This window comes from Caretta caretta, chromosome 10 (assembly GCF_965140235.1).
Source record: "Caretta caretta isolate rCarCar2 chromosome 10, rCarCar1.hap1, whole genome shotgun sequence".
NCBI classification, from domain to species: domain Eukaryota; kingdom Metazoa; phylum Chordata; order Testudines; family Cheloniidae; genus Caretta; species Caretta caretta.
In genome coordinates, this window is record NC_134215.1 from 34697406 (window position 1) to 34710195 (window position 12790).

The 12790-nt window shown below is 49.7% G+C and overlaps 1 protein-coding gene across 2 annotated transcripts in view; it reads left to right on the forward strand.

Annotated features, from left to right (window-relative positions):
- Positions 1–547: 547 nt before the first annotated feature.
- The window catches only part of LOC125643478 (glucagon receptor-like), a 40663-nt gene continuing 28420 nt past the window's right edge, over positions 548–12790 (forward strand). The window contains exon 1 of one of the 2 annotated variants that reach the window (XM_075132865.1): positions 548–967. The gene's annotated coding sequence lies outside the window, so the exon portion shown is untranslated. The remainder of the gene's footprint in view (positions 968–12790) is intronic. The other variant, XM_048866119.2, reaches the window with a different exon arrangement.

The following is a 12790-nucleotide window of genomic DNA, read 5'->3' on the forward strand; positions in this document are numbered from 1 at the left end:
CGGAGGAGCAGAGAACTGGAGTGGGAGCCCTCAGTAGACTTGAAACATTCTCTCAGCCATCTGAGTTAAACAGAGGCTAACAAAAAGAACCAACTACCCCAGGGTTTTAAACAGCCTAACAGCCCCTTTGCCACTCCTCAGTAGTTCACACTTCACGCTTGTGCTGTTTGTGACAGCAGCAGCCTAGAGACTTCCAGAGAAAACAGGACAGACAATATCGTTAATGATAATCGTCTGTCCGTTCTTCTCCCAACATTAAAAACCACACACTTCAGGAGGCAAAAATCCCCAACCCGTTCCAGGCTGTCTTTAGCCCACATGAAGACTCGAATATGGATGCAAACTGGTTTGTCTTTCCTTTGCAGGCGGCGGCCTTTCGCTCAGGAGAGATCAAACTGCGAGGAAGTGCTGAAAGGAGTGGGGAGGGCGAGCACCCAAGAAAGAGGGCGGATCTCTGCACCCCACAGTGCCTCAGTTCAAATTGGGAACAATTGCCGTGGGACAGGATGGACTGGACGGGGATGAATGTACGTCTGAGCGGGAGCTCCCTGTGCCATGAGAGGCTGGGAGGGGAGTGGGAGGCAGGCTTGTAAGAGTCTGTGGCGTGGTGACAGCTCTCAGACACACACATGCTCATACTTACAGATGCTCACATAGCCCCAGCAATTTGAGGCACGGTTTGCCAAGGAGGCAGGTACGCTTTAGACTCCAGCTACGGCTAACTTGTCTTCAATCCCCTCCCAGCAATCACTCCATCCTGTGGCTCCCAGGTGCCAGGTTCTCAGGCTGGAAGCAGGAGTGGAGAAGTGGACTGTCTCGGGCAGGCTGCGGTTCTCTCCTTAGCTGTGGGGATTTATGTCCAAAGCAGAGTGCTCCCTGGGCAGCCAGCCGTGTCGTCTGTGGAGTCACAGGGCTGCCTTCTACCAGCAGCCTGGGCTGAGACAGGAGAGTGCTGGGGTTTGTAAAGGTAAGTGGAATTCAAAATCATTTCAGAATAATGGATGGGGAAGGGAGCTGGGAAGATCAAAGAATCCTCACCATGGAGGTGCACAGGTTATTCAGGTTTGAGGAAGTGACTGTGAGTTAAACTCTGTGGAAGGTCAGGAAACTGGGAAAGCCTGAGTTATTTTGCAGTGGGGCTAAGCATCACTGTGTAACCGGAGGTACAGCAGGGAGATCCTCTGCCATCTACTACATCTGGTGTATAATGCATCTTTCAGTGCCCTCATGCTCCAGCTACTAAGTACGGCACGTGTTTAAAGTCCATTGTTACAGTCTAAGCCCAGAAACTGGTGTTAAATATAATCTTGTTTCTCCCAAAGCATTCTCTGCAATTGCATTCCATCCTGATAGTCGGATTTGATTTACCGCCTGCAAATTCACTCTTTAATCAGTTCGACTGCTTGCTGAGAGGTTTATTTGAGGAGGGTTTAAAGAGACAGACACTATGACCAGAAAATGTATTCTAGCCTATTGGTATTTTCCTTAGACTGGGTTACTCTGTGTAACCCAGGGCAAAGGAGACTGTAAATTCATATCCTCTAGTTTCTAAGTGCAGTGTGTGCAATTATGGATACAGCCAAAGACTTATCTGAAGGGACGCCCCATTGAATAGACTGTCATATTTCATTGCAATGGAATGGGTGCCACCAGAGACTTAAGAAGTAATTATTTAAAGGAATGAAATGAACAAGTATGTGACTGTTAAACCTCTTAACTTGCAAAATAAAACCTCTCCTCTCGCTCTCTCCTGTGAACCTTGGTGTGATTCTCTCTCCCCTCCGGGAAATCTTTGTGTGATGTTATTGACACCCGTAAATTGTTCTGGATTCCTTGTTCTCCAAATAAGCTCAGACAGGATTTAACAGCTGCTCATGCAAGACATCATCACACTTCCACCATCGAAGTGTTCAGAGCAGAGCGCTGGAAAGAGAAAAGATATTAAAGAAACCAGCCCCCCAGGAGAAAGCAGGGACATGCCAGTCTGTGTTGGTGCTGTTGGAGGGTCAGCTGGAGGTGCAAGGGCCATGCTGAATGGGAGTGAGGGGAAAAGGCAAACAAAAGGACTTTGTGCTGACTGGGTGGGCCGCCAGGGGAAGGGCTGAGGGCTAGTTCTGTGACTCCCAGTGGAGCTCCAGGCGCTGCAGGGTGGTGGCTGTAATGGCATGCTAAACTGTACCATACTGTTCAGCCACGAGGTGCCGCTGTGTGTGACATACCTTATTTAAGCTAACCTCAGCCAGACCTGGCAGAGCATTAAAGGATCTCAGAGTGAACACATCTGGAGCGTATAGGCCAGGGGTACTCAAACTGGGGGTCGGGCCCCTCAGGGGATCACGAGGTTATTACATGGCGGGGTCGCAGGCCATCAGCCTCCACCCCAAACCCCATGTTGCCTCCAGCATTTATAATGGTGTTAAATATATAAAAAAGTGGTTTTAATTTATAAGGGGGGTCACACTCAGAGGCTTGCCATGTGAAAGGGGTCACCAGTACGAAAGTTTGAGAACCACTAGTATAGGCAGCTCTGTAGCCAGTCCATAGCTGGTACAGGAACATGACAGTGGTGAGGGACCCAGTCGTAGTGCCCCGGGGCTGGTTCTAGCCCAGGGAAGGCTTGGTACAGGACAAGCGAAGGGGGTGGCTTTGCACTCGAAGCCGCCGGTTTGGAATGTCTAGCCTCACTGGAAAGCCCTGCTGCTGATCTAGCTCAGTCAGCTGATCCCCTCAGCCTGTGCAGCACAGGGGGTCAATTCAGGGCTGGGGTCCGGTTGGTTCTGTGCAGACACCAAAGATCCACTTGCTGCAAGGCTAGGGGCTTGCCCCAGTGTCCTTGGCCAAAATTTCCCCTCGCACCCACTGTTGGGCAGGGTGATTCATAGATTTTTAAGGCCAGAAAGGACCACTGCGATCATCTAGTCTGAACTCCTTCATAATACAGGCCATAGGAGGGCCCTGAATTAATTCCTGTAGTTGAACTAGAGCATATGTCTGTGCAGGGTACCAGCTGGCTGCTGCCCAGGGTGGCTCCATTTCAGTGCTACAGAGTTTGCAATGTGCTTTGGGATCCTTTGGGTTGGGAAGTAGTATAGGCATTATAAGAAAGAAACTTGACTGCAAGAGCCAGGAGATGAATCTCCTACACCTGGCATGGAGGCTTTAAACAAAGAGGTGCTGATTAATCATCATCCATTTGTTAGGGGCTGAAAAGGTGTTTGGGGCTGCTGGAAACAAAGACCATACACGAGAGTCAGTCCCTGTCTGGAGGAGCCTGCAGTGTGAACACCAAACCAGGGCTGCCCAAATTGGGAACACAGCAGTAGTCTGGCCACACCCCCTTTCCCATGCCACACCCCCTTTGGAAGGACGCATAGGAAGGACACCACCCCCCGCCCCCGTGGGGCATTTCCACTACTTTTAAGGCTGCTCTGCAGACTGGAGCAGCACAAAGCAGCCTTAATGGGGCTGAGGATCTGTCCCTGGGAGACCTAGGGGAAGGAGAAAAGGAGTACTTGTGGCACCTTAGAGACTAACACATTTATTTGAGCATAAGCTTTCGTGAGCTACAGCTCACTTCATCGGATGTATGAAGCTCACAAAAGCTTATGCTCAAATAAATGTGTTGGTCTCTAAGGTGCCACAAGTCCTCCTTTTCTTTTTGCAGATACAGACTAACACGGCTGCTACTCTGAAACCTAGGGAAAGGACGTAGCTTAGAAATCTAAAAATAATTCTCATTTAAATGAGTGAGGGGCGTGGGCACCCCAGGAGGTGTGGGCTGCAGGCATGAATGGAAGGCGGAAGGATGTGTCCCCGAACACCTGGGGTGAGAGAGGGTACTGTACACATGGCCAAGGCAGGGGATAGATGGGGACTGAGTCAGAGGGAACATCCTCTGCCCTGGTGGGCCCACCCCTCACGTGCCTCACAGATAGATGTAAGCGTATCCGGTTACACAGTCGTGTGCAATGGGGGACAGGTCTCCTGCCCCCACCTGTGGAGCAGTGCAGCCCAGACACAGGGACGGGGAGCCCTGTGGATATGTGTGGTGGGCTCACAATAGCACTCATACATCTGCAGCCTGCATTCCCCGCCACAGGGAGGCAGAGCCAACAGACCTACCATTTCTAAGGGGCCATCACTTAACTCCCATCATTGCCACATGTTGCTTTGGCCACCACAAGCATGGGGCTTGTCTGGCGCAGGAGAGAGGCGGCTATCTCATACAGACAGGGAATCTGCCCCCTCCTCCTCAACCTCCTCTTCCTCCCACACCTCATATTTCCTGCTCAGCAGGTTCAGTGGTCAGCCTGATTGGAAACACCTAGGCCAGCTCATCAGCACAGGGACAGGTTGTCCACCAAATGCTTGAGACCTTGCTCGTGTCCTTCACTTGATTGATCTATTCCCTGCACTGTGCAGCCATCTGCTGACTCTCTCTGCCAACGATCTCAGATACCCCCCAGCCACCTTCTGACTGCATTTGCCAGATTCAGATTGACTGGGACAAGGTCTTCTCTGTGCCTTGGACAAGGGCTATTGGATCCGCTTTTCCCCAGCTGAGAGCTGGCTAACGCTGTTCCTGTGGTGCTTCCACTGTTCAGCTCTCTGGGTGACGCTGTGACAATGCTGGGAACATCCAACTGACTGCAGTGTCCAGGCGACATAGCCCTGGAAGCAGAGCAGCCTACAGGATAGCATGCTGGATGGAGACGCAGGAGATCTGGGGTCTAACAGCCCTGCCATGTCCACTTGCTGTGCCTCAGTTTCCCCATCTGTGAAATAAGCACAATAACACTGATCCTGCTTCGTACAGTGCTTTGAGATCTACAGCTGAAAAGAGCTAGGTGTTACGATACATGGGGTATAGAGTCCCCAGGGGGAGCCATAGTGTAGCACCTGCATCGTGGCGGTAAGTGAATGATGGATGTCTAACCACAAAGACTTAGGGACGGATGGAGCTTTGGCAGTTATCCACACCCCAAACATGCGTGTGCCTGCCCAGTTACAGGAACTGACGCGTGTGCCAGACCAGTCGTCGCAGGACACCTCGGTCATTTATGGGGCAATCACTGAGTCCGTGGACACAAGCTGTGTTTAGCCAGCTATCTCCCTAACCAGCTGGATGCCCGGTAAAAAGTTGCCGGATGGTTGGGGCCTTACACATCGCCTGAGTCTGGCTCCGGGTCTCAGGGCAAGTGAGCTGATGTAACTCGCACCGCGGAGCACAACAGGAAAAAGCCACTCGCCGCAGGGCATGAGTATGTGTATGGTAAAGTAGCCCCTGCCTGACTGGAGCCCGTGTCTTCTTCCAGCTCAGTGGTGTGTCAGTCCTCCCAGCAGCGACTCCCGGAGCTGTGCCTACCTTCCACAGCTGGATGGAACCTAGGAGAAAAGCAAAGACGCCTGGCAGCAAAGACTTCCTCGTGAATTCCTCTATTTCCTTTCCACCCCCAGCTAGTCTGCTGAGCAGCAGGACATTTCCAGTGTCGATATGATGCCTATGGCCAGATCTGGGCCCCATCACAGGGAGTAGCTGCATGGTGCCTGTTCTGGGCCCCCCCACGTGCCCCAGTGCCTTGCATCTGGTTGCTGCTGCAGTGCTGATCGCTGAACCCCTGGGCAGCAGTGCTCAGCCCTTGGAGGCAGCTATCCATCCTGCTCCACGAATCTTTGCCCTTTAAACAGCAGCCCTTGGAGCTGTGACTACGGGAGCTGGATGGGTGCTGGGGCTTGGCGGAGAATGCGGGCCCTGGATTACTGGCTGGTTGCCCTCAGCAGCAACCCATGCCTCTCCTGGTAAGAGAGCCGCCTTTGATTCCTTCTGACCCCGTCAGTGATGAACGACAGAGCCCGGGCTTGTCCTGCCTGTGCAGTCCAGTGCTGCTCAGTTCTGACAGCCCATTGTGGCCCAATGCCGAGGCTGTGCTGGGGTTAACCCTTCCTATGCTGGGCTGAGCACAAGTGCCCAATTACCCGTGAAATGGTGCAAAATGACAGTGTTCTGCAGAATATGAATTTGTGCAGCGTGGCTGAGTGATGACTGTGGGGGCGGGAAGACAGGATCACAGGCTGCCGATATCTGGAGGAGGCGCAGGAATTACAAATGCGACAATGAACACAAGCTGGGTAGCAGAGAAAATCTCTTGGGCATGCAATCGACTGGGCCCTGGAGAACTGGCAGCACTCACTGTGCTAACCTTGCCATAGCCAGGTATAGCCAGGGAAAGCCGTCAGCAAGCAGGCGATGCAGTGGCTGGGACCTACCGGGCCCTTGCTGTCTCTCACTGCTTTGATCCTAGTCACTGATCCTGTTTTCCACCCATACTGGCTTCTACAGGTGGGTGTGCAAGATTTGCTCAGATCCAAGCCTGGTCTGGAGCATGAGGGAAGAGAGTCTGAAGGCATCGCCCTCTACCAGCCTTCAGGGCAAGGTGGGTCCCTCACAAGTGCCCCACTTGGGCAGTACTCTGCCTGACCCTTAACCTGGGGCACGGTGCAGAGAGCAGGGAGAGCACAGGGAGCTGGTGCACCAGGCCAGGAAGAATTCCAGTTCCTACCTGTGTTCAGGGGAGCCCAGTGGTGGCTCCTGCCCTGCTCCGCTGGATATGTGCCTCTGCCCCTCTACACACTGGCTGGCAAAGCTGGTGGTGCACATGGCAGGGGAATGAGCTGTATCTCCCCAAGGGGGTAGGAGCACGCAGCTTGAGGAGGCCCCCGGGATGGCTCTTAGGGTTGCCAACTTTCTACTCGCACAAAACCGAACACCCTTGCCCTGCCCCTTCTCTGAGGTCCCGCCTCCAGCTCACTCCATCCCGCCCCCCTGTCGCTCGCTCTTCCTTCCCTCCCTCACTTGCTCATTTTCACCAGGCTGGCTCAGGAGATTGGAGTGTGGGAGGGTGTTGTATCAACCAGGCAAGGTACTAACAAGCTTCAACAGGACTTTATTTTCAGAGTGGAAACCTCTTTACCAAGCTGCTGCTGTATCCTCTATAGCTTTCTCCCAGCCTCTCAACTCCACACCCCTCCTTCCTGTTTCCTGTCCTTTCAGACTCCCAACAGCCACTGCTCCCAATTCTAATAATTACAAGCAACGTCTAAACACCACATTCCCTCCTCTCCTAAGAAACTCTCCCAATTAAAAGAAACATTATTGTTCTAACCACAGGAACAAATATGAAACAAGACACTGTACTGTTGGCAGAAATATTACACTGAAAACACTGTAGATACTACATAACACAGTCTCTAGTCCAGACAGGTGGTCGTCTGGGTCTGACAGGCCGTCTCTCAAGCCCCGGTTCCAGTGTAATGTCTTGTTGTGTTGGTACTACGGTGAAGTCATCCAGTGCAGACTGGGTGTTGGCATAAGCTCCTCTTGGTGCATAGGCAGGTGCAAGATAAGAAGCATTCCATCCCCACCCATCAGAAAGTCGATAGGTGTAAGGTCCCTTCTTCTCTATGATTTTAAGAGGAGCTGTGAATTTATGGTCCCCTTTGTGTAAAATTCCAGGTTTTCGTATTCTAACAAAGGAACCACACTCAAACTTTGGTTCCTTAGCTCCCCGCCGCTTGTCTGTGAAAGCCTTAGACTTTGCTTGGTTCTGTTCAACTGTTTTTCTCACATCATCCTTGTTTGGGGCCTCAGGTTGTGCCTTTAACAATCCAGCAATGTTCAGTTGAGTATTCATCTGTTTCCCGTGCAGTAACTCTGCGGGTGATCTTTGCATTGTGGCATGTCATGTAGCCCGGTATGCTTGCAAGAAATCAGTAGTGAAGGGTATCCACAATCGCCCTTCCAGTTTAGCCGTTTGCAAACTCTCTTTCAAACTTCTGTTAAACGGTTCGATTTCCCCATTGGCTTGAGGGTAATATAGGGATGACCTTCTGTGTAAAATGTTCCTCTGTGCTAGAAAAGTTTTAAACTCCAGGGAAGTAAATTGACTACCACTATCTGAAACCAGTTCTTTGGGGTTACCTTCCCTGCTAAAAACTGAAGAGAGGAACTTAATTAATGTAGCAGAAGAGATTTGCGATGTAAACACTACCTCAGGCCATTTACTGAAATAGTCTGTTAAGGTGATGGCATAACGGCAGTCGATTGGAGCAGTATCAAAGGGCCGTACAATGTCAATCGCCATTTTTTCCCATGCAGATTCAGGAAGAGGAACAGGCTGTAATGGAGGGGCACATGTCACTGCTGTCTTATCATGCATCTGGCAAGTGACACAGGATTTTATGAGTGCTTCAGTCTGAGACTCCATCCCTGGCCACCAATACAGATCCTGTGGTCGTTGCTTGGTTAGGACAATTCCTTGATGAGTATCGTGTGCCAGGTGTATGAGTTTTGACTGTAATTCTTCTGGCACAAGTAGCCGGTGTGTACCTCGTAGCACACAGCCATTGAGCAAAGAAAATTCATCCTGAACTCTAAAATAAGGCAGCAAAACAGGGTTAAGGTTTTAGGGTTACTGGGCCATCTCTTTGTCAGAAATTCCCGTAGTTTTTGTTGAATTGGACACGCTGAACAAGCAGCTTGAAATTGTTCTCTTGTAACTGCAGTAAGAGTGCTTGTAATAAGCGCAACCACTACATCCTCATCCTCTGGTGGACCATCTGGTGAAGGCAAAGGCAGACAAGAAAGGCCACCAGCGACCACATTTTGGTTTCCAGGCTTATATTCCAGTTCATAATTGAAAGAGAGTGGTCTTGCAGACCATCTAGCAATATGATATCCTGCTCTTCCCAGTCCTTTCATGGTGAGCAACGTCATCAAAGGGCTGTGGTCTGGGCGCAACTTGAACGTGCAGCCCCACAGGTAAGTTCTCCATTTTTCAGTAGCTTAGACACAAGCAAGTGCTTCTTTTTCGACTGTAGAATATTTTCTCTCAGTATTACTTAGTGTCCTTGAAGCAAATGCAACAGTCCTCTCTGTGTTATCCTCATGAAGTTGTGTGAGGACAGCCCCAAGTCCATAATCAGAAGCATCAGTAGTTACAATTGTGGGCAATGCAGGACTGAATAGTGCAAGTACTGGACTATGTACAATCAAGTCTTTCACCGTTTTGAAACTAGCTTGTGCATCCGTTGTCCACACTAAGGTTGAACTTCTCCGTAGTAATTCCCATAACGGTTCAATGACAGAATCATAACTGGGAATGAATTTTGTATACCAGGAGGTAAGACCCAAGAAGGAACGTAAGGTTTGCAAATCTGTTGGAGGAGGAGCATTTGAAATTGCCAGGATATGAGCCGGATCAGGTTTTAGGCCAGTCTGTGAAATTGTATGCCCCAGAAAGGAGAGTTCAGTTTGTCTAAATTTGCATTTGGACCTATTGAGCTGGAGGCCTGCTGTGCTGATGCAGTTTTGTATAGATTGCAGGTTATTGTCATGCTCCTCAGAAGGATTTCCAAATCCTTCTGATTTGGATATCATCCAGATAGCACTGAACTCCATGCTGATTCTTCAGAATCAATGACATCATTTTTTGAAAGGCACTTGGGGCAGATGCGAGACCTTATGGAACATGTTTAAAACAAAATAGTCCCTCATGTGTAATAAATGCTGTGAGGTCTCTGCTATCTTCATGCAACATAACCTGGTGGTATGCGCACTGCAAATCAAGAGTAGAAAACATCTTTGCTCCACGGAGTTCTGCAAATACTTCTTCTATGTGAGGAAGAGGATGGCTGTCGATCACAATAGCTTTATTTGGCTCCCTTAAGTCCACACAAAGGTGAATGTCTCCACCCTTCTTCTGCATCACTACTATAGGTGAAACTCATTCCGAGGAGTCGATCTCTTCAATAATGACCTTTTGAACAAGTTTTCTAAGTTTTCTAAAACAGCTTCCCTGACTGAAAATGGTAAGTGCTGTAACTTCTGTCGTACAGGCATCACATTATTCTGCATTTTAACTTTATGTGGAAACCCATAAGCACAGTCGAGTTTCTCCTCAACCTGGTGTTGGGTCCCATCTGAAACTGGTGTGTATACCGCAAGAGGTACAAGAGTGCTTTGCTGAGGAAGATCAATTTGTCCATTAACTACCCTGAGATTTAAAGCAGCCAATAAATCTCTGCCAAGGATAGGAGTGCCTTTGTGGACAATGTAGAACTCTGTAGTTACACAGCAATCATCAAAAGTAACTATTACTGGCAGGCAGCCATGTACTGGAATATGGTTTTTCAAATAGCACACCAAGTGAAGCTTGGGTTCAGTAAGAGGCACATTTTTAAAGTAATGCAGATAGATGGAATCAGGTAGTACAGATACTGCTGAGCCAGTGTCCAACATTAGCTGAATCGAGTGTGTGGTTTGCCTGAGGGTATGGCGGAAACGTTTACAGTTCACTTTATCTGTTCTGGAATATGTGCAGTAGTGATTTTGTCCACGCTCAGCACAGTAACATCTGGTATTGTAACTGCATGGACCTGTTGATTGAACTGGCTACTGTGACATACTTTAGCAAAATGTCCAATCTTTTTGCAATGATTGCACTGAGCTACTTTTGCCGGACATAGTTGCAAGGTGTTGTGGGGATCCACAGCGAAAACATGCTTTTACTGTATTTTGAATTTGCTGATTTGGTGGTTTTTCATTAGTTTTCCTCTTGCAATTGTGTGTCTGCAGTGGTAGTGAACTTTTCTGCAAAGGAGTCACAGCCTGGACTGTGCCTCCTGTATCCACGCTCATTATTTTGGCTTCAGCTGTAGCTGACTCAATCTGAGTAGCAATGGTTATTGCTTTTTCTAGTGTAAATTGTGGTTCTAGAAGTAAGCACTCTCTTACATGAAGCATGGTTGTTTTCTCAATGAGCTGGTCTCTAATCATCTCATCTGCCATATTCCCAAAGTCACAAATTACAATCAGATTCCTCAGGGAAGCAATATACTGCATTATAGTTTCCCCTGGTTTCTGCTCACACTGGCGAAATCTGTAGCGATTAGCTACTACATTCACTTTTGGCACAAAAAAATTCTTTAATGCAGTGAGTACAGTCTCATGTTTATCATCTGCAAGGGGAAAAGTGTAAAATATACGCCGCCCTTCTGCTCCAAGGCAGTGGATTAGCAGAGCACGCTTTCTTACTTCAGAAATCTCTGTAGCGCTGATTGCAAGCAGATAAGTCTCAAACATATGGATCCAGGTAGTAAAAGCAATTGGAGGCTCACCTGGGCTTTGCAGAAAGGGTGCAGGTGGGTTCAGAGGCAGACGATCCATCCTCGTTACCAAAATGTTGCATCAACCAGGCAAGGTACTAACAAGCTTCAACAGGACTTTATTTTCAAAGTGGAAACCTCTTTTCCAAGCTGCTGCTGCACCCTCTGTAACTTTCTCCCAGCCTCTCAACTCTTCCCCACTCCTTACTGTTTCCTGTCCTTTCAGACTCCCAACAGACAGTGCTCCCAATTCTAGTAGTTACAAGCAACATCTAAACACCACAGAGGGGTTGATGGCTCCAGCTGGGGGTGTAGCTCTGGGGTGGGGCTGGGGATGTGGAGTTTGGGGTACAGGAGGGGGCTCGGGGACAGGGCCAAGGGTTTTGGGGTGTAGCAGCGGGTGCAGGTCTGAGGTGTGTTGGCAGAGGCCTGGGGCTAGAACAGCAGTTCCCCAGCCAGTAACCCATTGCCCTTGAGGGAGTCCAGCTCTGCTCAAGTGCCAGCCCAACAGGGCTGAGTGCCTCCCTTTTCAGGGCCCACCCCGGGCCTGACAAGCCCCCCAGGTGCTACAGGTTGGGGCTGATGCTGACCACAGTTCTTTAACTGCAGCGTGGCTGGCGGGGAAGGGCTTTCTGCCCACAAGAGCCTTCAGCAGCCAATCAGATTTCCAGTTTGCTGGCATTGCCTGGCTTCTCTGTGGTATGTAGACAGCTCCATGGGCATGGGAAGGATGGGCTTCCACAGTGGAACTGCAGCGGCCAACCTGCTGCTAGACAGAGTATGTCCCCAGGCACTCGGTGACACAGTTCCAGCACTTGTGTTGCTTCTTCAGTACACATGTGGCTGGAGAGCAGCACTCCCTATTTTAGGATTATCCCTTTACGTTATGGAAACACTGTTTGCATCCCTCTTCTTCTCTGGCTCTCTGCTGGGCAGTGCAATAACAGCTGTCACTCAGCCAGTGCTCAGGGTGTGAGTATACGGCTGTTCTGGGACGTTGTGGCTAATGCTTTGTGAGATCTTAGTAGCCCACAGAGAAATGGTGCCAGGCCCACATCCAGCCCTGCAGTTGCAGGATTCGCAGTCACTCCCGATGCAGGGGACAGTGCCCACCGTGGACTGCACTGAATACACACCGGGGCAGTTTTTGTGTTGGAGAGGGACATGTTGACATATTAAGAAGATTTCAGGATGTCCATTACAAATACATACAAACATCCTGCCATGGCCTGTGCTTTATGGGAGCAGGGACAATGGAAGGGCGCTCAAATCCTGCCAGCTAGGCAGTACTGGACGGGGGGAAGCACATCTTGTTGCTCTTCTCAGGAGTCACATGCTCACCCAGCTGTGCATATCGCAGCCAACATATGTACTAGCTGTGTGGGACATGGGACATCTAGGGGATGTGCGGAAAGCACAGGGCAGTGTGGGAGGTGGGCACAGCTTCTCGCCTTCTCTCGAGTGCTTCAGATGAAGATGCAACCCTCCCACAGTTGTAGATGTGGGATAATCTGCTCTGAATGTCACAATTACATTGCAGGGATAAAACGTTTACAATGGATATAAATCCTCATGCTTCAGGGCATAACCCAACCACTAATGGGTAGGGTCAGGAAGAAACTTCTCA